The sequence below is a fragment of the Pinus tabuliformis genome, chromosome 2_1, assembly GCF_031772625.1.
Source record: "Pinus tabuliformis cultivar Carrire ecotype Pingquan chromosome 2_1, CPIR1, whole genome shotgun sequence".
In the NCBI taxonomy this organism is placed as follows: Eukaryota; Viridiplantae; Streptophyta; class Pinopsida; order Pinales; family Pinaceae; genus Pinus; species Pinus tabuliformis.
The window spans coordinates 895440281-895464745 of NC_142299.1; the positions used below are offsets into that span (position 1 = coordinate 895440281).

The 24465-nt window shown below is 36.7% G+C and overlaps 1 pseudogene; it reads left to right on the top strand.

The window, feature by feature from the left end:
- The window catches only part of LOC149203533 (transcription termination factor MTERF4, chloroplastic-like), a 38868-nt pseudogene that overhangs the window by 12273 nt on the left and 2130 nt on the right, over positions 1-24465 (top strand).

The window sequence follows — 24465 nt, forward strand, 5'->3', positions numbered from 1 at the left end:
AATGCTCTTGATGTCATGGAAGGCGTAATTCATAGCCCTCTGAAAAGTTGCCCCTGCGTTCTTCAAGCCAAAGGGTAATTTTCGATAAGCGAACGTGCCCCACGGACATATAAATGCAGTCTTCGACTGGTCCTGTGGGCGGATATTTATTTGATTATACCCAGAAAATCCATCCATAAAGGAAAAGATTTCACATCCGGCGCATTCATCAATTATCTGGTCGATGAAGGGTGTGGGGTAGTTGTCCTTCGGACAAGCTTGGTTTACACCCCTATAATCGACGCACACTCTTATCGTCCCTTGTTTTTTCATAACAGGGACAATATTCGATACCCAATCGGTTAGAGGAACCGGGTAGATGAATCCAGCATGGAGAAGTTTCTCAACTTCTGCTTTAATGGCAGCGGCTTTCTTAGGGTGCACTTGTCGAAGCCGTTGTCTTACTGGTTTGACATCAGGATACATTTTAATTTCATGTTCAACGATACTCGAGTCGATGCCTGGCATTTCATCGTATGACCAAGCAAAGACATCTCTAAATTCACGAAAGAGAGCGTTATATATTTTCAGTTCTGAAGGGGAACAACCTTTGCCAACATGAATATTCTCTACAACATCAGGTTTTGTCGAGATATTTATGGCTATAGTCTCTTCGATATTTGATAAGTTTCGCTCGGAATCCACCGTGTTTACAGTATTTGTTAGGAATTCAAAGACTGAAGGGTGGTAAAGATCTTTCTGAGTATCTTCTTCGTATTCTGGAAGAAGGGAACGATGGTGGTGATCATTCCATGGTGCCTCCTCAATCATCATTGATTGTAAGATTCCTTCGTCAGTCCCATGTACTTTCGACCAAGGATCTAATGGGGTACCATATTCCCTAGATCTATCTACCCAAACGCTCGACGAGCGTTGATTTGGGTTTGCCTCCCATGCATGAAACATTGATTGCTACAATATTTCAATGGGACTTGGCGGCAAAACCATTGCATGATCCATAGCGACTCTGCCTTCTGTGACTTTCAAGGTGGATACCATATTGCATGTTGCTACAAATGGTACATTTCCTATATAAATAGGAGGTGGTAGCGCGAAAGTTCCCATCATAGTGGGGTCTTTCAACAGACCTACTCCAATGTCTTGAATCGACCGGTCGCTGCCATGGATCATGGGAACGCTTCCTGTAACTTGTGAACCATTAGGGAGGAAGTTTTGTTGATCGACGACCGTAATCCCTCCTTCAAAGGGGAATGCGATCTTCCTAAAATAAGTCGACACAACAGCTTGCATGGCATAAATCCATGGCCTTCCTAGTAGGATGTTATAGTCAAGATTGCCATCGATGACTTCAACATCTATTTCTACTGTTTTGCCCCCTAGTTCAACCTTCAGGTTACTAAGGATACCGTAAGGGGTATATATCCTCCCGTCGAATGATTTTAATGTCGTCGATGATCGCGACAAGGTTGGAGATCCCAAAGTTTTCCAGCAACTCATCGACATAATACACGTCGATGCTCCCTCATCAATAACAGTTCTATGAACTGTTTTGTTGAGGGCTTTCACTTGGACGAGGAAAGCTAATTGAGCCGGCAACTGAGGATCATACCCTTTGTGATCAAAGGATACCAGATTGGAATCTTTAGGATCCACCCCACCAATTGCTGATAACAATGCCTGCCTTTGGGAGGGGCAATGCTGTAATACCTCAAGAGTCGACATAGCAGATGGCGATTGCGCCAAATCTTCTACTATGTTGTAATGTTGTGCCGCTCTGGCATGAGGATTAAATGTCGACTTGTGTACTACTCCCTTTGGCGGTTTTATTGTTAATTCATGTGTGATGGGGGGTACAACTTCTGCCGAAGTTGTCGTCGAACTGCTAGGTTGATCTGTCCCTTTATCGCTCGACACCTGTGGATTCCCATAATCTTTGCTCCTTGTCGAAATCAAAGCATCATTTTGCTGTTTCGAAATCGACAACATAAGTACTTGGGACGGGGAAGCGTTTCCACTATCAACCAGATTTTGACCTGGGTTAGGAAATTGATCACTTGACACAGTTGAGGTATGAGGACTTTTAAAGAACCTCTTTAGCTCAGCTTTGAATGGGCAATCCTTAGTGTTGTGATCTTTGTCATCGCATATTTGACACGGAAACCGTTTCCTATTCCCAGGAGGGTTTGAAGAATTTTTCTTAGGGGATGACCCACCTTGTTTATTCTTCCTCCCTTTGTTTTGATTCTTCTTGCTTCCTGGTTGATTGGTTTCTTTGCCCCTATCTGTCGATACAGCATTTACTTCCGAAGCAAGAACTTCTTCATGCGCGTTTTGATTCGAATCCTTACGGGCCTTCTTTTGATTGGTCCTTTTCGGATTCGTGTTTGCCGTGCCAATCACGCCACCGCCGGCATGAGAGTCACTATTTGATCTAGGAGGAGGAGGGATTGAAAACTCTGGTCTAGGGGCGTCTGGTATTTTGTCATAGAGCGTGCCGGACTGAGTATATACTAAATCCAAGTATTGTGCACGAGCGATAACTTGCTCTTCTGTTACGACTCCTCCCTTTGCTACATCTTCCGTTATAGCCGGAAGTAATGACTTTATAAACCACTCAGCTAAAAGCTGATCAGGAACGTATGTTTTAACCATTCTTCGTCGACGTCGCCACTCATGTATATGATCTGATATATGAGTTGCGGTTGTCTGTTTGAAGTTAGTCAATATCTCTGTTCCCATTTCGTACCTTATTGGTAATTGAAAGTGGGTCAAGAATGTCGTGGCAAGGGAGCCAAAATTGTCGAACGAAGCTCTAGGCAATTCTATATACCATTTTGCCGCTGGACCTGTCAATGTCCTCTGAAAGAGGTGAAGCCTTATCGAATCATCATTCAAAGTGTTCGACGAACACCATAGATGAAATGTCATCACATGATTCGACGGGTCTTCACCTGGATTTCCATTGAATTTATGAATGTCGGATGGAAGTTTGTGCGGAATCACTGGCCACCAAGGGGCGTAAGCAATTGGATCGTTTTTTAACCGATGTAAATCAGGCAACTCTAAAGTCGCCACGAATGGTAACTGCTGGTTCAAGTTAGGTGAAGCGTAACCAGGATACGATGGAATCGCCTGAACAGTCGGTCTTTGCATACCAGCATAATGGAGTTGATGTTGGTATGATGAATACGGTTGATGGACTTGACCACTATAAAGTGGTTGATTTTGACCATTTTGAATATATGGTTGTCCAGTATTCGCAAATATTTGCTGTTCAGAACCTTGGTACACTTGTTGGAATTGCGGCTGTTGGTATTGCATTATCCACGGTTGCGACACCATGGGTTGTTGCGCTACACTAACCATTGGACCAAGATGTGGGGTAGTTGTACCCAACTGTACTTGTGTTGTCCCACCAGTAGGTGATTGTGGTTGGGTCGCAGGGTCAAGGGGCTGTTGCATGAGAACCTGAGCAATCTGAGGTTGACATACAACAGGCATTGTTTGAACTTGCGACACGGTCACAATAGTCGGTGTAGTTGGGATGTTTGTCACAGGTACACACTGTTGCATAGAATATACAACTCTCGGTGGCTGGGATAGCACAGGTACCCAACTACTCGTTGCAATTCCGCCATAACTTGAATAAGGTTGAGAGCTCCCGTATGGGTACTGCCCCCCATACGGTAGCAACCCAGAACTCAAGGCAACTGCCTGTCTTGGAGGACTGGATGGCCTAATTAGATTCCCAAAAGGGTCAATTTGATGAGCCTCACCATGAGAGTTACCAGACATTACTCCGGAACAAACAGGAACAGACCATACCGTCGAGATAGTCTCTTGGTGGACTCCTTCTAGCGACTGCGAGCTAGTCGGGACAGATGGTATGCCGGCGAACATTGTTGGATTTGCAGCAGGTATTTCTGCCGTCGCCGTGTCATTCGACACAGTCCTAGATGTCGACGGTTGTTCAGTCATTTTTAGTCTATCCAATTGATCACCTAGTGATTCTACAGGAACTTCCACTGGTGATAGACAAACTTCTGTTGTAGCAGGAAATAGAGTGACCCCTACTCCAAACTGACTTGGAGTGGATACTTGCGGTTCTTCTATAATTTCCTCTATCGCAATCAGACCGGGTGGAAGAGGAAGACCGTCAGGTCTGTAAAAGATTTCCGGTGCCGAAGAAGGGGTTGTATCGACCGCGATGGATGTTTGAGGAACAAAACTCTCTGGACCGGTTACAGATGGAACTGGTTCAGTCATACAAGTATTTGCCCCCAGACTGAGATCAGTATTACTGTCCCTCTGTGGCGATTGAACTTCTTCTATAGAGGCAGGGTTTCCAGAAATGTTTGGAGTGACCAGAATCTCAGATGTTGTTGGAACGCTTGTTCTAACTTTTAAAGGAGATTTTGAACTGGTTCGACGAGCTCGCTTTGTCCGGATTGTTTTCGATTCCGGAGACAAAGACGGTTGACTCGCAAGCCTCCGAGAACGACGGATATTCAATTGACTTTCTTCCACGATTGCGGATTACTCGATCAACTAAAATATAAAGGGGAAAATTTGTGTTTCCGATTTGAATGAATTTTATTAGACACTTTTAAACATAACTTTGCTTTTTCATGTTTTAAGAGTCGAGAAAAAGCTAAAGATGACTCTAGTCTCCTTCGATGTATTAACGAGCCCGAAGTGACAAATGCTCGGTTGGACCTTTTCAGTTATAGAGTTTGAAAAGGGCCAAAAGAAACTGCTCTGGAGATCTAGGCAGAGGGTGTGCCAAACCTTTCGCGAAACCACAGAATACGTTTTACGGTACGGGTGGTCGATCTTCGTGAATGCTGTGTTCACTGCATCGCGATCAGTAGGGCGGCCGACACGGCTTCCTATGGATAAAAGATAATTTCCTATAGGGGTCTCCCAATATATACTCGACGGTACGTGGGAGCACAAGTACGTATTAGTGCCACCGACTCTCAGGAGGAATCACCCACCTTCGTAGAGATCGACAGTCACTATGTTTAACGACGCCGGAACACGTCTCTACCTAGACCTCTAGATGTTTGCGTTATGTTTCAAATGCGTTGTTAGGTTCATTCAGTATATTTTAAGTTGATCTTTTTAAAGTTTGCCTTTCAAGGTTCACCACGAGATGTATATGACAAATTCCTAAATGCAGCCTAAGATGAGAAGCAAGCTTTTTCAAATCTTTTTTACTGATGAAAATCTTAACTACTGAGGGAGAAGAAAAGCAAATTCTTTTCACACAGTTCATACAGCACAAACTAATGCACTTTCTCCTAAATCATCATGCAAACTTTTTCAAATGCAAAATGCACAATGCATGTATTTTCTTTTCCCTTTCTTAATGTGGATGGATTACAAAAAGAAAGTGGTTATATAACTTTGATTTCGATTTAAAGCGAAAGTAGACAAGTTTGTCCAAAATCAAAAGACACCTTAAGATTCACTTGCTTAATCACTGGAAATACATGAAATCAAACCATACTAACGAAAGTAAAATGACTAATCAGCTATGGACAGCAAACAAGCTAACTCCTTAGACCAGCAAAATGCCTAACACAGGTTCAGATCTAAGAGGCCAAAAGCATGACTAGTTTACTTTTCGTTATGGGAAATTATAAATGAGTAAGAAATACAAAGAACAAGTACAATTTCGTTATATAACAGAGGCGGAATGATGGCAAGTAATACTGGTTTCAAAACAGGCACAAGACTGACACCTAGCAGCAAAACTAAGTGAAAACAGGCAAGAGAAAGGAGGAAACCCCAAATGCACTAAGCAAATTTGGGTCAACGCAGGCTCTGCACAGTCAAACTGGCTCTCAACGCAGGTAGTCAGTTCGGGACCTGCATTGCAAAGCAGGTAGCTTGTGTACTACCTGCTTTGGAAAATGAGAATTGCGTTTTCACAGTCTCCGGGTCATAATTTTCTCAAAAATGCACGGTTTTTGCTCAAATCAGAAGCGTTCAGTCAAGCACACTCAAAGGGATGATTTAGAAGGTGCAAAGCTATCACTAAGAGCTTACAAGGATCTTTGTAGATCAGCTCTTCAAATCATGAATTTGCTCAGAAAATGAGCAAGAGTAGCTGCCCTCTACTTCGCTTTTGATATAGTCAAAAGCTTTTCGATTTGGTACTCTTTAGTTCAGGAAATGAATAGCAAAAATACTACAAACACAATCAAACGGATACGATCCCCAGCGGAGTCGCCAGTTTGTTGTAGGGAAAAGTATCCGACTCGGATGACCCTAACCCACTCTAAGGGTGACAGTTCCTTAGCAACAACTGTAAAACAAACTACTGAAGGTTTACTTCTTTATGAAAGCAAAAGAGAATGGAGAAAGCACTAACCGTTGCCTTGCGCTTAATGTCGAATCCAAACTCTTCTCTTTGGCCGCTTGCTCCTAGCTCTTTGTTCTTCTGCTCGCCCAGCTACAATGAGATCCTGCACAATAACAAAGAAGGAGACTACAAGAGGCATGCAATCATAACTGGTTCATGGATTAGTGTAAACCAAACATGCAATCATCACAATATATAATTGAAACAAGAGCACATAGAAGAACCTCAATAGCTTTTATTAATGAAGAAATAAAGGTTCTGAGAGTATTACAACCATTGCAGGCTCCAACCTAGCAACACCTCCCAGCAGAAAGAATTGCTCTTCTTCACCTCTCTCAAACAATCACCCAATAACTCAATAATGAAACCAACAGCATATAATTACTTTGCACAAAATTCCAGCCTCCTGAGCTCATAGGAGAGAGCTCAATATATAGATGAATTGAGAAAGGATGAGTCAGCTTGCAACTGATGTGTAGCTGCCTTGTGTCCTCTCTCTCTTCAGTTAATCTTCAGTTGATCTTCAGTTCTTGAGTCCACTTGGTGAACCTTGCTTCTACTTGGAGAAACAAAGTCTCTGACTCATCACAAGGCGAAATACCTGACCCAAGTGTCATTTTTGGAAGATTCCAAAGCAATGACTCACTGTGCCACATGTCCAAACTCGCCCAACGCAGGTACACCATGGAGCAGTTGTGTTTCAGCGCAGAAGCCTAGTGGAGCACCTGCTTTGATTTCAGGATTGCTTGTTTTTGAGTGTTTTCAGGTGGAGAACTGATCTGAGAGCTGTTGGTTTGCTGACCTTGTTCCTCTAGGGGTAGGAACATCATGTTTAGGGAACTTTGGATCCCTTGACAATTCATGTTTGTTGCTGTAAGGCACAAAATTGTCTATAACACATGGGAGTCCCAATAGCATAGAGAAACGCCAAGATACCCAATAATAGATGAATGTGATAAGACCTTAACCCTTAATTCAAAAGAGTGAAGCACATTTCAACCATATACCATACAAACCCAAGACATTGGCCGCAATAGTAGGCACATAAACCAACGATCTTTCCCAAAGGGCATAAAAAACTTGCAAGGGATAAGAGACACATAAATGAACCATAAAGAAGGTCTCAAGATTCTTACCAAACTGCAACACATAAGTATGTGCTTCATATTTCCTTTGCACACTAAGACAATTAGATGTTGTTGACTAAAGTTGAACTTTGTTCACAGGAAAGCTTCTTCCACTAGCACATGCACCGAGATCCCAAATTTTCCACCTTTTACTCCCTTCAAATGACTCACATGAACCAACTAAATCCCAACTCTAGTGCAGTGGCCCCAAGCTTAAGATGCCACCCCTAGACTAGCATGACCATACTACTATCTTCTGTAACCATAGCTCGACATCTTCCTCCTTCTGCTATGCCCATACTAGACTGTACCAACACCATCGTTGAATCTATTACCTAGTTCACATAGAATACATCCAAATTCTGGAGATTTTCGTGCATTAAATATTACATGTGGGTAAACCACTATTTACCATGTGAAGAGATCGCCTAAGTTAAGAAGTGGTGAGTTTCCCCAACCCAAACTCACTATCACCACGCGCCACCACCTCATTGAGAAATAATATTAAATAAATTAAACTAATTTTTATTTTTATTTTTTTTTAACTTAAATTAAAAAACAAAAAATTAAATAAATATAAAGCCAAAGGAAACATGGACCTCAAGTTAGCCTATAATGACTTCTTGACAACCATATTCCACAACCTTGAAGATTCAAACTCTATCTTTGAAAAGCAAGAAAAAAGCTAAACATAATGTAAATATCTCAAGAATAATAATAATTAATCATTCAACTAGAAAATTAATCTCAAAGGTGTTCCTATGGTTGGTTTTGGCCGAGAATATTCAGCCAATCACAAGGGCTCAATTTTGTCTTCCTATGTCTAACAATTTTTGACCTGACAAAGGAAAATAATTAGATTTTTGAGTTCTCCACTAGTAAAACTTTGTGTTCGAAAACCTCTGACTCCAGTGCATCGGAGGTGGACTCCATACCTCATTCGCATGGAAAGGCATCACTATTATATTACCTCTATTGTTTGGTTATCAGTTTCGAATTTTGTCTTTGAATGCAATTCATATAATCGAATTATGATATCTGATCCAAAAGCCCTCAGAAACAACTATGCTTATGTGATTGAAGGTTTTTAGAAGGTTTCAACCTCTGTTAATTATCTTTCATCAGTGGCGTAGGTAATTCCCCAAGTCTGAACTGTATTTTTAAGTAATCGGTATATTTCTTCAATTTCTCTACATTGACCATTCTTTATTTTTACGGTAAACAATGTGCCACAAAAAATAGATTGAACCCACTAGAAGGTTATTAGAAGGAAAAGTTTACTAGTGGAGGCATTGATGCAAGAGAAAATTACCTTTTCATAATAGTAGTCTGTTAGAGGGTATGGTGGTCTCTTGTTAGTGCTTTGCACAATCCAATTTGTGTATTTTATGCCATACCAAGACCACTTTGCATTCCAGTTTTAAACCCGGTCTCTGTAAGTCGAACCAAGGCCAGATAATCTTCATTTCTATGAAAAAAGGGAAGCCTTACAACATTGGCAAGAAGGATTCGTTGTTAAATGAAACAATTACAAGGGTAATTTAAGCTTCATATGGGGTACCTCTTACCTTTTCAATGGGTGTTGTCGACAATTCCAGTAAAAACCATGAAGCTGATGTTATAATTTGTGATTACTTAAAGAATTTGGAAATAGATACCGAGGAGCTTGAAGAGTTAACACTTCCTGCTACAATAGATGTTATGAAAGAGGGTTGAATTTTTGTAGAAATTAGGCCTTAGCATTGGGGATATAAATGAGTATCCTCTAATGCTAGGATGTAGTGTGAAGAGGAACATGATGCCTATTATTGACTCTTTGGAGAAGTTTGGTGTTCGTAAATCTGTGCTTCCATATTTTCTTTGAAGATGCCCACAAGTGTTGCATTCCAGTGGTGTCATAGGCCTTCTTTTCATTGTCAAGTTTCTGGGAGGACTAGACATTAAGGCAAATGACATCCCACGAGTCATAGAGAGTTATCTTAAGATACTGCGATTTAAGCTCGAAGGTATCATGAGAAGTTCAGTGACATACTTATATCAGCATGGGCCGTAGATCTATTGGAGCCACGATGACATGGTATCCTCAGATTTTGGTCATGTGAGTTGGAAGGGTTATTAAGCCGATTGTGGGCTATCTTATAAGCTTGGGGTTTCAAAAAGAATTCATAGCAAGAATTCTTGAGAATAAACCATACATTCTAGGTTTATTTTGGAGGAAAGTAAATCTATGAGGTACTTGCTTTTATTATAGTGCACTATTTGGAGATTGTTGGTCTTGATTTGAAGGAAAATTTGATATTGCAACAGGACTTCTTAAAGTCATATATGAAGATAAGACGTGAAGATTTTGGTAAACTTCGAGAGAAAATGTTGGAGTTTGTCGTCCTTAGTCAGGATCTAGAATTAAAACGGATTGAGCTTATTAAAGTATGGGGATTTTTGTCGAAAGATATAACAAAAAGGTTTGTCACATGCCCTCGATTTGTCGCCCTCAACATGGGTATAAAGACACTTGGTTTCAATTATTTCAGACATGAAATGAACAGATCATTATGAGAACTCATAGATTCTCCTACTTACTTCACTTATAGATTAGAAACTAGAATCAAACCTCGATTTCAGAAATTATCAAAGGAATAAAATAAAGATTATCGTGGTTTTTAAGATGTAGTGACGAGAGGTTTACAGAAACGTTGAAATTGATGAAATGGAGCCATCTTTCAGTTTCGGTGGAGCATTAGGATGAGTAGAAAAAGAAAGCTTTCTAAAAGACGACGATGAGGAAACTGAATGCGTTGAATAAATTGAAAAGAGGTCATTTTATAGGCTACACTATCTTTCTAGCGCATATTTCTATCTCAAGGTGAGGTTACATTTTATCCTGAGTTTTTGCCAGGTCAAAGTCAGGATTACCAACATATTTTTGAGGTCGTGATAAGCATCCTCCATTGAATTGTCTGTTGCACTACCTTTTAATTCAACATTATGTTTTTCTTCTATGTGGTACTCGTGGGCTACATGTAATAGATCAGATCTTTAAATATGGCAGTCAGATTTGGTGATGAGGTTCTGGAACGGTTGGTCGACTTTATTTTTCATTCTTTGTCTAGAAACTACTAACGAGTCAAACTTATGCTTAATGTTGTAGAAAGTATAATAAACATTTTATGCATTTGGACCACTTATGTGGAAATAAGTGGTCTATTTACATTTTCATTCCATTAGTTCTCCATATCCCTTTGCAAGATGCACATACACAGAAATAGACACAAAAGGAGAGTATCGAATAAATAGATGAACACATAAATGCATAAAACACTTGAACGTTGTCTTAATTTGCTAGAAATTTGAAGGATTATTATAGTTGTTTTTATTTACTTGTGAGTAAGATTTCAGGGTAATTTTGTTTCCCTGGCCTTTATACATCGTAATCAAGTAGGATTAAATCTTTATATCTGGGTGTTTCCTTTGTGTTCACAAGGATAGTGTGTAGAGGTGATGTATGTTTCCTTGGTGTCCTTGAGGGACTTGATCAATCTTTGTTACTAAACCCTAGTATATTTTTTGTCAAGATGAAATTAGAAGAATGGGAGGTAAAAAAGAGCCACTGCAAGGAATGGATGCTTGGATGGAAAAGGGAGCTCCATCTTTGTTTCCCCTAAGAACCTATACATCCTATTCATGAGGGTCCAAACAATATCACAAAGAAATTTTCGAGGGAGTTATCAAATTTTTGTTCTAAAAATACACGATCATCTAGGTTAAGTCCAATATGAAAACCTCTCGAATTTATTGTAACTTCATAGGCTTCCTATCACTGATTTTTCAAAAGTGTAGTAGTACTTGCTTCCAAAGTTTAATATCCTTGGACAATATCCATGGGCACATGGTTATATTATTATACTTCTGGAGGTTCTTTCTATTGTACTTGAATATTAAGGCCACACATAGTTGGTTTTATCCATAATATTAAAAAGCATAACCAGTCTACTTAATTAAATTGGGTTTCAAACTGGAATTGATCAAACTAGGACTGATCAGATCTCAATGAACCAATTTAAAACAAAATACATGAAATAATTAATTTTTAATGGAAAAAACTACTTTTAAGATTTAAAATCATGACTCTGAATCAATAGAGACAAAATATGCAATGTTTTCTCATCTATATACCATGTAAAAGTAAGTATATCAAAATGGAACCGAGTGCAATACATATCATCAACAAAATACATAATTAATGTGGCTCTAAATGGCCTATAAAGTCCAAAAAACATGTTATGCGCTATGAGGCCATTTACATACTACAATACTAGATGTCTACATATGAGAGATCAACATAATCATTTCTCATCATGATCAAATTCACCACTACTACGAGACATTGGATCATCAAGAGGAGCTACATCAACATCATCTGGATCAAAGTCTAGGATGCCTCAACCTCATCTCCAACCTTAGTAGTAGCACCAATAAAAATAAAACTGGACCTAATGGAAGCACGAATTGGTTGAGTTGCACGATTAGTGCCTTCCATTAATTGTTTAAGTTTTCTTGAAATTTGTTCAAGTTGATATAATATCATTTGGCTTCAATGCAAGTTCTTGTAATTGTATGTATTGTTCAAGTCTCTATTAATTCCACCATGCAAAATAATGTATTAGACAAAAAAGTAATCAGGGAGCAACAAAAGAAAATAAAGTTTCAAAGAGAGAATTGCATAGATCTGTGCAAACCTCTACTGATATATTCACAAAGGAATGTATTATATAGCCATATAATCAAGGAAGGAATAGGTGAGTCATTGGGCCCATACACATGGGTTATTGACCATTGATCATGTGGTTTATGTATGTGGTTGATTGATGAATTTAGGTTGGTTTTTCTAGAAGAGTTCCCCTCTTTCCATCCCTGGAAGAGCATCCCTCTTCTCCAAATCTACCTCCTCTATTGTTGTTCCCATTCCTCTTGCTCCAACACTATATTGTACAAAAGGAACTGACGACAACATATTTCTGAATAGTAAAACAGCTTCCTCAACCCCAATAATAGCCTAATTTTTCTCATCAATATCTATGTCCAAAATACCTGGCCTTCAATTCTATTTGAAACAAAAAATCATCACCGTAAACATTGTGAACATTGTTGCCCCACCTGACATGTCATATTTTAATTGGAGGGAGGCAGATGAAAATGAGGCTCTGCAATTGGTTGGGATGAATAGTGTATGCCCAACCCAACAATGTTTCTCTAAGTTGTGGAGTCCTTAAATATTTGTATGTGCCTTACTAAGGTCCCTAAGCAGCTTTAAATATTTTTCATCTACGTAATCTTATTGAGAAGCAATTTAAGCTCCGCTCAAAAAAATAACTAATGATGCTTGCATTAGAGAGTTTGACAAACCTTATGTGCATGCATTCAGTAGTGGGATATGTTCATGGTGAGATGATTTTCTCAAATATTCTATTCCTTCAGTGTATCTTTCTACATTTAGAGCAATTACTACTATTATACATTTAAATAAAATATTACAAACCATAATTCTTTGGCAAATATCACCATAAAATTCTATTCAAATGAATTAATAAAATTACACAAAATTTTATTGAATTAATCGATGAAATTCCATAATGCAAACCCTTTATATTTAAAGAATTTAATTCATCACTTCCATCAATTTCAGATTGATTGATTTATTACAAAAATCAATCTTATGATAATGCATTTTAATATGATTAGAGGCTAACACCATTGATTCACGAAAAGACAAGATCGATATAGTTGATCATTATTACAATGATTCAACTCACATTTAATTATTGATACAATTTCATTGATCCATTACAGAATAAAAATATTCAAAATAATGTTTTTCAATACGGTTGGACTCTAATAACATTGATAAAAACAAGCTCAGTGTATTGGCTCAGCTTTACTATGATTTTAAGAGAGTGAGCATTGAGTTTATCTTATTGTTGATGTTGAGAATAGCAACAAGAAATGATAAAAATAGAATCTAGAAATTTCAGTTTAATTTGTCCTTGAATTAAACTGAGAATTAAAATTGATTTTTTTTCTCATAACAACTTGTAATAGTTAACTAGAGTGATTTGACTTAGTTAACTTAGGAATTTCGAGTTGGAAGTCTTTCTGAAGTCATGTATATGTTCTCCCTATATTATAGGGGTCCAAGATGAGTTAAGTATGAGTGGTAATTAGTTAACTCATTTTACTGAGTTAAGTCTAGTTAAATTAGTTCCAAACTGTTTGAGGAACTAATAGTGAGTTAACAATCAGTTGGTGCACTAATGCATTAACTAGTGCTACTCCAATTAACTGAAGATTCCCTCATCAGAAACTCATGCATGTTGATTCTAAAAAAGACCCAGTTGAGACTAGAGTGCAGGGAAAGTGTATTATTTGTTGTATAATTTTTTGAGTTTTATTGGTAGTGCATGCAATCAGGAACTGATCCTTAAAGGGATTGCATATATTTGGATGAAGAATTTCCCTTCAAATTCAGGCTAATTCTCTCAGGAATTGTGCAAAGAATTAGAAGCTTGAAGGCTTGGAAATTTGGCTAATTATTGGCCAAAGGAAGTCATCAGGTGGATGATAGGAAATACTTGTGCGATTTAAGCTCAAGGTTGACCAGAGCATATTGTATTCATCTGAATTCATTGACCAAGGGCACAAGGGAATAAGAGGCTTGGAGAGCAGAGAAGAGGCCGTGATTTGGCTTGAGCTTGCTTGTGAGTTAGAGATTGATTTTACTAAGTGTTGGGATTGTTCTTGTGAGAACAAGCATTGTATTATCATCTTGGATTCTGATTAATGCAATACATATAGTGGGGTTTTGAGCTGTGGCTTTCCTTAGATATTTATTGTGTTATGTGCCCTTGATGTTCTTCCTCTTGTTGATTATTATTTTTCTTGGTTTTTATGGGCTTCCATTGTAAAGAGTAGAAGTAGATTATTGTCTCTTGCTTTAGTACATTGCATGGGCTTGTGAATCTATAGGAAAATTCTATATGGTATCGGAGCTGAGAACAGTATACTAAAGGAGAAATCAAAGTTTTGAGTTTTGGGCCGCAAGTTTGCAAAGCAAATCTAAAAAATTTTGTGCAAATTTTTCATAAACAAATAAAAGATTTGGATTCTTTGAAAAAAAAATCCCAAATTTAAAATAAAAATTCGGCTGCATTGGAGTTCGAATGAGGGAGATATCATTGATTTAAAATCAGCTCTTTTCCAGAAAATTTCGTGACGACGGGATAGATGAAACAAATTGTTGTGCTAGCCAGGAAATTGTATGCTCTTGTGGATGCATGAAAATACTTGAGAATCAATGCAAAGGTTAGAGACTTGGTAGTTGAGAGAGAGAGTAAATTACCTCTCAACATGCAGCCCTAGAAGAAGCCTCAAAAGTATCTTCAAGAAGTTGTGGAGTAGCCACAATTATAGAAGCTAAGAGGAGATAGAGTGGAGAGATCCACTCAAGCAGAGAAAAAGTAGCCTCAGATAATTCACAAGTCGAGAGGACATCGAGTGGATGCATCCAGACATGCAGACACCTCCAGTAGGAGAAATTTCGAGCGAGGTGGGCAGAGGGGTCACATGCAACCATACCTCCAGGTGTGAGGTGGGGAAATTTGAATTGATAGTCCCAAGAGGGCGGAAATTGGATAGGGTCCAGTGAGTGGTTTTATCTAATGGATCATACCTTGCTACAGGAGCCCAGAGTACATAGTAGCGGGAGAAATCAGTGGAATTAATGCAGTCAAAGATCAAAGTGGCGGAGGCTAGAGAAGTTAGATACTGAAGAAGCGTAGAGAGGGTTGAAAACAGTGAAGAAAGTCAGAGTCAATAGAAGCATAGAGTTTTCAGTCGATAGAGGCAATAATAGTTAGAGAATTTGATGACAAAGGCATCATTCTGATTTAGGTTGGATGTTTTTCTTGTTTCTGGATTTGTTGTAACTAGAACACTCGAGAGAAGTGTTTCATGCAGAACATTCCAAAGGTTCAAGATTGAGATCGAGTTGAATTTCTTTCTTGTTGAGAAGTAGTGCTAAGAATAGCAACAATAAATGATAAAAATAGAATCTAGAAATCTGAGTTTAATTTTTCCTTGAATTAAACTGAGTATTAAAATCAATTTTTTTTCTCATAGCAACTTGTAATAGTTAACTAGAGTGAATTGACATAGTTAACATAGGAATTTTGAGTTGGAATTATTTCTAAAGTCATGTATATGTTCTCCCTATATTATAGGGGTCCAGGATGAGTTAGGTATGAGTGGTAATTAGTTAACTTAGTTTACTGAGTTAAGTCCAGTGAAATTAATTCCAAACTGTTTGAGAAACTAATAGTGAGTTAACAGTCAGTTGGTGCACTAATGCATTAACTAGTGCTACTCCAGTTAACTGAAGATTCATTCATCAAAAACTCATGCATGTCAATTCTGACAAAGACCTAATTGAGACTAGAGTGCAGGGATAGTGTACTATTTGTTGTATAATTTTCTGAGTTTTACTGATAGTGCATGCAATCAGGAACTGATCCTTGAAGGGATTGTGCAGTTTTGGAGGAGGAATTTCCCTTTAAATATGGATTTATTCTCTCAGGAATTGTGCAAGGAATTAGAAGCTTGGAGGCTTGCAAATTTGGCTAAGTATTGGCCAAAGGAAATCATCAGGTGGAGGATAGGAAATACTTGTGCAGGTTAAGCTCAAGGTTGAGTAGAGCATATTGTATTCATCTAAATTCTTTGATTAAGGGCGCAAGGAAATAGGAGGCTTGGAGAGAAGAGAAGAGGCCTAAATTTGACTTGAGCTTGCTTGTGAGTTGGAGATTGATTTCACTGAGTGTTGGGATTGTTCTTGTCAGAAAAAGCATTGTATTAAAATCTTGGATTTCTGATTAATGCAATACAGATAGTGGGGTTTTGAGTTGTGGCTTTCCCTATATATTTATTGTGTTATGTTCCCTTGATGTTCTTCCTCTTGTCGATTATTATTTTTCTCGATATTTATGGGCTTCCATTGTAAAGAGTAGAAGTAGATTATTGTCTCTTGCTTTAGTACATTGCATGAGCTTGTAAATCTATAGGAAAAATATACATTGTTGAATATTTGACAATCAGATGGATATAGGTGTCAAATAATTGACTACGCCTATTATCGCCAAATATTTAGTGAATCATCAATCGAGATAAAAATGGCAAGAGCGAATTGGGATTATCATTCATCGGGTTCTTTAATATTTCAAAGGTTTAGGTAAATTTATCTTTTACAATATGACTTATGTTTTCAATATGACATGAATTTACTTAAAGATTTGAAATGTTTATATATTGAAGATCAATCTATTTAAAAATTTGAAATTTATATTAAGTAAAATTCCTAACTCACTCCCTAAAAATTCAAATCACAAAAACCGAGAAAGAAATAGGTATTCATAACTCTAACACGAAAAGTGATAAAAATTGGCTTCATGGAGATAAATAGAGTTAAGATGGATAGAGTCATAATTCTAACCACGAAAATGGTAACTATTGATTCATGGAGATATATAGAATTAATATGGACAAATTTACAAATCTAGATTTATACATTTTTTAGAGTGCAATTTCAAGTTTGTGAATCAATTTTAAAGACCCTGGAAACTGAAGAGGGTCGTTGAACATGCCCAATAAAATTCCCAACCTATTATTTAATGGACTATTCTCGAATAAGATTGGAAAAATACGACAGAGGATTTAACTTACCGTTCCCCAGGAGGCATCATTTTGTTAGTAAGTTATGCAATATTTTTATCCAAGATCTATCATTTTCTATTACCGTTGAGATTACATCCACATGTGAGTATGTCCATAGGTTTTGTCATTTTGATTTATGATTTTTTTTAAATCTTATTTAATTTTTTTCTCACCAAAAAAAATCACATCTGGAGCAGCTTTTAGACGTACATACTCCTATCCTCAACTGAAATTACACTCTTATTCCAAATTAAAATTTCTTTTAATCTAACATCTGTAAGTCAATTCGTTCACAAAGTTGGCAAGTCCGCTACTTTAGCTGTGTAGCAATTCTTAAATGGAGTGGAAGGAAACCAAGAGACTCACATTTTGGGAAAGAGCTAACCAGCCATATATTGGGTATTTAATGTCCTCAGAGCAGCACACTACTTAACGCGATAACACGGGAGCGGGCAAATTCGGCATTAAATAATATTTGCCCGCTCCCGTGTTATCGGGCTAAGTAGCGTGCTGCTCTAAGGACATTAAATACCCAATATATGGCTGGTTAGCTCCAGCCCACATTTTGAAGGCTGATCTTCCTGGACTACACCCCAAATATCCACGAGTCTGCAAATGGATTCGGCCGAGTAGTTTTTGGTGAACAAATAGCCGGGCGAGCACTCATTAAATTAAAAACATGGCAGTGCAGATTGATCGATACCAACGGACTAAAAATGATTGTGTATAGATGTGTTGTGGCAGTTGCAATCACAAAACCAAGTGTATTGTTGGACAGGTGTTATTGCATTACTAATGTTTTGTTAAGACTCTCTCAACATGGTGTATAGGTGGAGTCGTTTTTTTAAAGCCATTTTTTATTGTTAAAATAAGTTAATTATTCTCATCTCAGGAGTTGGTAAAAATTAGAGAGTTAATGAGCATTGGGTGTTGGTGCCTTGAGTCAAGTTGAGTTAAGTCATAGTCAAATTAAGTGTGTGTTACATATCAAGATATTTTAGGCAAGTCGCTAGTTGGAAAAGGTTAAATACCCTTCACCATGTTCATTGCAATTATTAAATTTTTGTGTGATCAATAGAAGAGCCACAGCTAGTGTGTTTTATGTGTGAATTTTTGTTTAAGCTCCTCTTCCTTTCCAACAAATTGATATGAGTGTTGAGGAAGTATCACAAGATATGTGGTGCTTGTAGAGCCAATGGGAAGAGGGCCGAACGAATAAATTTGTGTTGTAATTTATGGAACCATTAACAAGCACGCAAATTTCACACTTCGTTAATGTAAAAACCACACAAATATTGTTTAACTACGATTCTATAAAAAAAATTGAGTTAATTACACAATTTTTATGTTTCACGGGTGCGCAAGCCCATAAAGAATTAAAAATTTAGTGACATATTATAACCACCCTGAACAATTATAGGGGTATGTTTAAAAGTCTTTTAAAGATATTTTTGCAACCAAGGTGGAGTACAATTTGAAGTCAATGTTTGTTGAAGTGTTAAATGTTATAGGTATTTTTAAATGGTGGATCATTATAAAAATTTGTTTTGTTTTATGTAAAGATATTTTTATAAAACAAAAAACAAATAATATTCAAGGTTTTTACAAAGCACTTTTGTTAAAGAGTTCATATATTAAGGTTTTTAATTATATAAAATTTCTTTTAAAGATTTTTTTATATAAAAAATATTTATGAGTGAATTTAAAAAAAAATGGGATTTATTATATTTTTTGAAAAAAAAGCTTTGAAAGATTATAAAAGGAGAAATTTAGGGTTTCATAACAAGATTTTTTTTAACAAATATGGTTGTCTCAAATTTCCAGCCCCAGTTCCCACCGTTTTCAGGGAAGGATTATGATGTGTGGGACATTAAGATGGTGACCACGTTGCACGCTCATGATGTTTGAGATTATGTCTAGTTTGGGTTTTTAGAACCTCAAACTGAAAAACAAGAACAAGATCTCACTAATGCAAAGAGGGAACAATGGAAGAAAGACAAAAATAAGAATGCACAAGCATTGCAGCGTATCCAATAAGAACTGGACTAAGTAGTGTTCCAGAATATTATTATCACGACTTCATAAAAAATAGAATGGGAGACCTTAGCGATAAGTTATAAAGGTATTTCCAAAGTCAATATTGTTAAGTTGCATAATACTACGAGAGATTTTGAAAGTCTACAGATGAAGGAGGTAGAGGGCATCAAATCTTTCATGAAGCGGGTCATAGTTGTCGTAAATCAATTAAAAATTTATGGTGAAGAAATTAAAGATCAAGCAGTGGTTGAGAAGGTCCCCAGATTTTTATCTACCAAATTTGATGTTGTGGTAGCATCCATAGAAGAAGCCAAGAATTTGACATCACTGACAATTGATGAGTTGATGGGATCACTTCTATCGCATGAGACAAGGATAAACATAGATAATGATTCCACTTTAGAGACCACTTTCAAAAGTCAAGTTTCTATTTCAAGAGATAGAGGTTGAGGCAGAAGGAGATCGAGAGGCAGAGGACGAAGCAGAAGATATGTTGGTCAAAGATATAGTTGAGAAGATCATGAACATGAAAGTGGGAACAACTATAAAGCAATAATCAAATATTTAAAAAATCAAAGGTGAGAAGTTGTTATTCCAATAAATTTGGTCACTATGCTCATGATTGCAGGAAGAAGATAATTGATCAAGGGAACCAAAGAGCTAATGTCACTATAGAGCGTACTAACTACATGTTGCTAGCTTGTCATACCATGCATGAACCTTATGATAATGTGTGGCTATTGGAAAATGGTTGCATTAACCACATGACAGGAAATAAGAATTTGGTTGCAAATTTGGATCAATCTCTGAAAGTAGAGGTAAAGTTGGGGACTGACAAGACTGTGGATGTAGATGGAAAAGGAGTGGTCAAAATTTTGACCAAGCAGGGGGAGACAAGGACAATCTCAGAGGTATATTATGTTCCTAGTCTCAAACATAATTTGATAAGTGTTGGTCAATTGACACACAAAGGATACAAAGTTATATTTCAAGTTCAAGAATGTGTTATATATGAAAATTCCCCAAGCAAGTAGCTGATAGCAAAGGTGAAGATGATGATGAGCAAACTCTTTCCTCTAATTATGAATTATAGTGATCAGGTTAGTTCTTCTATAATTGCATGTTCTAATGATTATAAGTTATCACACTTTTGATTTGGACACTTGCACTTTTCTGGTTTAATATTGTTGCAGCAGAAACCAATGGCTAGAGGATTACCTCCCATCAAAGAACCTGCTAGTACTTATGAGTGTTGCATCTTGGGAAAGAAACATCGTGATAGTTTTCCAAAGGGAATTTCATACTGAGCAAAGCAACCTCTTGAGCTAGTGCATACAGACTTGTGTGGCCCTATAAGGACATAATCGATTGGTGGAAGTAGTTACTTCCTCACTTTCATTGATGACTATAACAGAAAGACTTGGATTTACTTCTTGAAGAAGGAGTCTGAAAATTTTGTAAGGTTTAAAGAATTCAAAGCCTTAGCAAAGAACCAAAGTGATCGATAGATCATGATATTGAGGTCAGATCATGGTGAAGAATATGATTCAAAGGCATTCAATAATTACTGAAAACAACATGGAATCAAAAGATAGTTTACAACTAGGTACATACCGTAGCATAATGGTTTAGCGGAGAGAAAGAACATGAAAAATATGAACATGGAAATAAGCATGTTGAAAGGAAGAAACTTGTCTAATGAGTATTGAGCAGAAGCAGTTGCGTGTGTTATTTATGTGATCAAGATATCTCCTACAAAGTGTGTGATGAAAAGAGTATCAGAACAAGCGTGGTCAGGTACGTCTTGCAGCGTATCTCATCTCAGAGTATTTGGATGTGTAGCTTATGCACATGTGCCTAAATATAGAAGAGGTAAATTTGATGATAAAAGTGAAAAATGCATATTTACTAGTTATAGTGAGTAATCAAAAGTTGAGAAATTGTATAACCATGTCACCAAGAATACCATAATTAGCAAAGATGTTGTGTTCAAAGAACAAGATTCATGGAATGGTAGTATAGACAAAATAGTTGATGCACAAGTGCCACTAATGGAAGAATATGATGTAGCATGAAATAAGAGGCAAGAATCAAAGGTGAGGACACCAAACAGATACACACCAATAAAGACTCCAAGATTTTCTCAGCAGCATGGATTTTCAAGCATCAATGGAACGAGGTTCTCCTAACAATCAATCAGGTGATGAATCAAGCAATGGTAAGAGAAAAATGAGAAGTCTGAAAGATATTTATGATGATTTAAATGTTAGTTCAAATTTTTCATTGTTGTCATTCCAACCTTCTTTGTTTGAAGAAGCAATCAGAGATGAAAATTGGGTGCAAGCCCTGGATGAAGAAATTGAAGCTATTGAAAAGAATCATACATTGGATTTGATTGATTTACCAAAGGACAAAAATCTCATTGGTGTGAAGTGGGTGTACAAGACAAAGATGATTGAGAAAGGACAAATTGATAGATTTAAATCAATACTTGTAGAAAAAGGATTCTTGCAACAACCAGGAATAGACTTTGGAGAAGCTTTTTCTCCGGTAGCAAGATTGGATATTGTAAGAGAAGTTCTAGCCACAAAAGCTCAGAAAAAGTGGAAAATATATCATATGGATGTGAAATCAACCTTCTTGAATGGAATTCTAGAAGAAGAAATTTATGTGTAGCAGCCTCCAGGATATGAAGTTGAAGGTAAAGAAGATAGAGTTTACAAGTTGAAAAAAGTGCTCTATGGACTGAAGCAAGCACCTATAGCTTGGTATAGCAAAATTGAAAGCTACATGATTAAGAATGGATTTTGCAAAAGCAACATTGAGCCTACCTTATACACAAAGATAAATGATCATGGACAAATTTTAATTTTTGCTTATATGTTGATGACATGATTTTTAAGGTGAGTTTGAGTTAGATGAATTTAAAGTAGCCATGATGAAATAATTTGAGATGATAGATCTTGGTCTCATGAAATATTTTCTTGGCATAGAATTTGAGCAATCTGAAAAAGGAATTGTATTTGTCAAAATAAATATGCGAAATATTTGTTGAAAAGATTCAGGATGGAAAATTGTAAACTTGTCTCTACACCAGTTGCAACAGGTACAAAGTTAAGAAAGGATGATGAAGGATCAGATGTCAATCCAACTCTATTCAAAAGATTGGTTGGCAGCCTCATGTATCTCACATCTACAAGACCTGATATTATGCAAGGAGGGATTTTGATTTCCATATTTATGGAGACTCCAAAAGACACACATTAGAGTGCAGGAAAAATAATTTTGAGATACATAGTCGGAACTAGAGATTGTGTTATAATGTATGCAAACACAAAAAAATAAGGATTTGATTGGATACATAGATAGTGATTTTGCAGGAAGTTTGAATGATATGAAAATCACTTATGGTCATGTGTTCCATCATGTTTTAGGTGTGATTTCATGGGCATCTAAAATGAAACCTATTGTAACACTTTCGTCATCAAAAGCAGAGTATGTAGTAGCAACATTATCAACATGTCCAGTAGTGTGGTTAAGAAGATTATTTTATAAACTCAAGTTGAAACAAAAAGGAATAACAACAATATATTGTGACAACACCTCAGCGATTGCACTATCCAATAATAGTGTTTCATCAAAAGAGAAAGCATATTAATACTAGATATCACTTTATTAGAGAACTTGTGAACAATGGAGAAGTTCACTTGAAGCCTTGTAACTATAGTGATCAATTGGCTGATATATTTACCAAGTCATTGACAAAATATGTGTTTGAGCTTCATAGAAGAAACTTGGATGTTATAAGCCTAACAGAGACATAGACCAGCATGCATGTTTGAGTTGTTCTGAGTTAGTTTTAGTTTAGCAGTTGTAATTAAGGGGGAGTGTTAAAATAAGCTAATTACTCCTGCATGAGGAGTTGACAAAAATTAGAGAGTCAGTTAACTGAGTGTTGAGTGTTGAGTGTTGGAGCATTGAGTCAAGTTATAGTCAAACTAAGTGCGTGGTTGCATGTCAAGAAATTTTACGCAAGTCGCTAGTTGGAAAAGGTTAAATACCCTTCAACAATTTCATTGTAATTATCAAGTTTTTGTGTGATCAATAGAAGAGCCGCAGCTCGTGCGTTTTGTGTGTGAATTTGTGTTTAAGCTCCTCTACCTTTTCAACAATTATTTGGGTATTGCTAATGCCATAAAAATGAAATCGTCCATTTTAGAATATATGTATAACTATCAATTGCCTGAAAAGGTGTAAAGAGAGGTCGATAGGATTGTTAAATTGGAATTGTTGAGTTGGAAAATTTGTACTTTGATTTGAAATAATTTACAAACAATGCTACTGCATTTCTTTAAAGCTCTGTTGCTTAAGTTATTTGATAACCCTCAATTTGGTAATGGTGTTTTTTTTAATTATCTTGGGTATTTCATTGCTAATTCTTTTGTTGCATGATGATTCATCATTGTGCCACAAAGTTAACTCTCTCAACAATTGGTTATCCTCGAATTTCACGTAGTTTATGATCAAGTTCGTTTACATTTTTTTATAAAATTATCATTGTTAATCAAATTTAGTAATGCTCTCCATCCTCATATTAATTTCGAAGAAAAAGAGGTTGTTAAATGAGTTAAGAATACACATTGAAAATTTTAGCATGCTTCTCTTAGAAAATATCTAATCACTTGCAATGCTATGCATAACGACTTACATATAGAAAATAAAATGTAACAGATTCATTAATATAACATTAATAATTAACATAAGTAATTACATATAATGAAAAACATATAAAAGCACATGATAAACCACACTTTTATTTAATGAAATTGTCAACTACCTACATAACTCATATGTTCCACATATTCATAGACATTGCTATTATAGCTCTCTCAACAATTAGTGAACCTACAATTTGGCATCACTTAAGATCAAGTTTCTTTACAAATTTTATAAAATTATCCATCCTAATCTACTTTAATGGTTCTCTCCATTCTCATATTACTTTTTGAAGAAAAAAAAATGGTTATATAATTTGTGAATCCAAATTGAAAATTTTAACATACTTTTCTTTAAAAATATATATGTATTCTCTCCACTCTCCACTCTCAAAATGTATTTTTGTTGGAAAATAGTAGAATTTAACCTTAAAAAAAAAATATGAAACTCCAATCA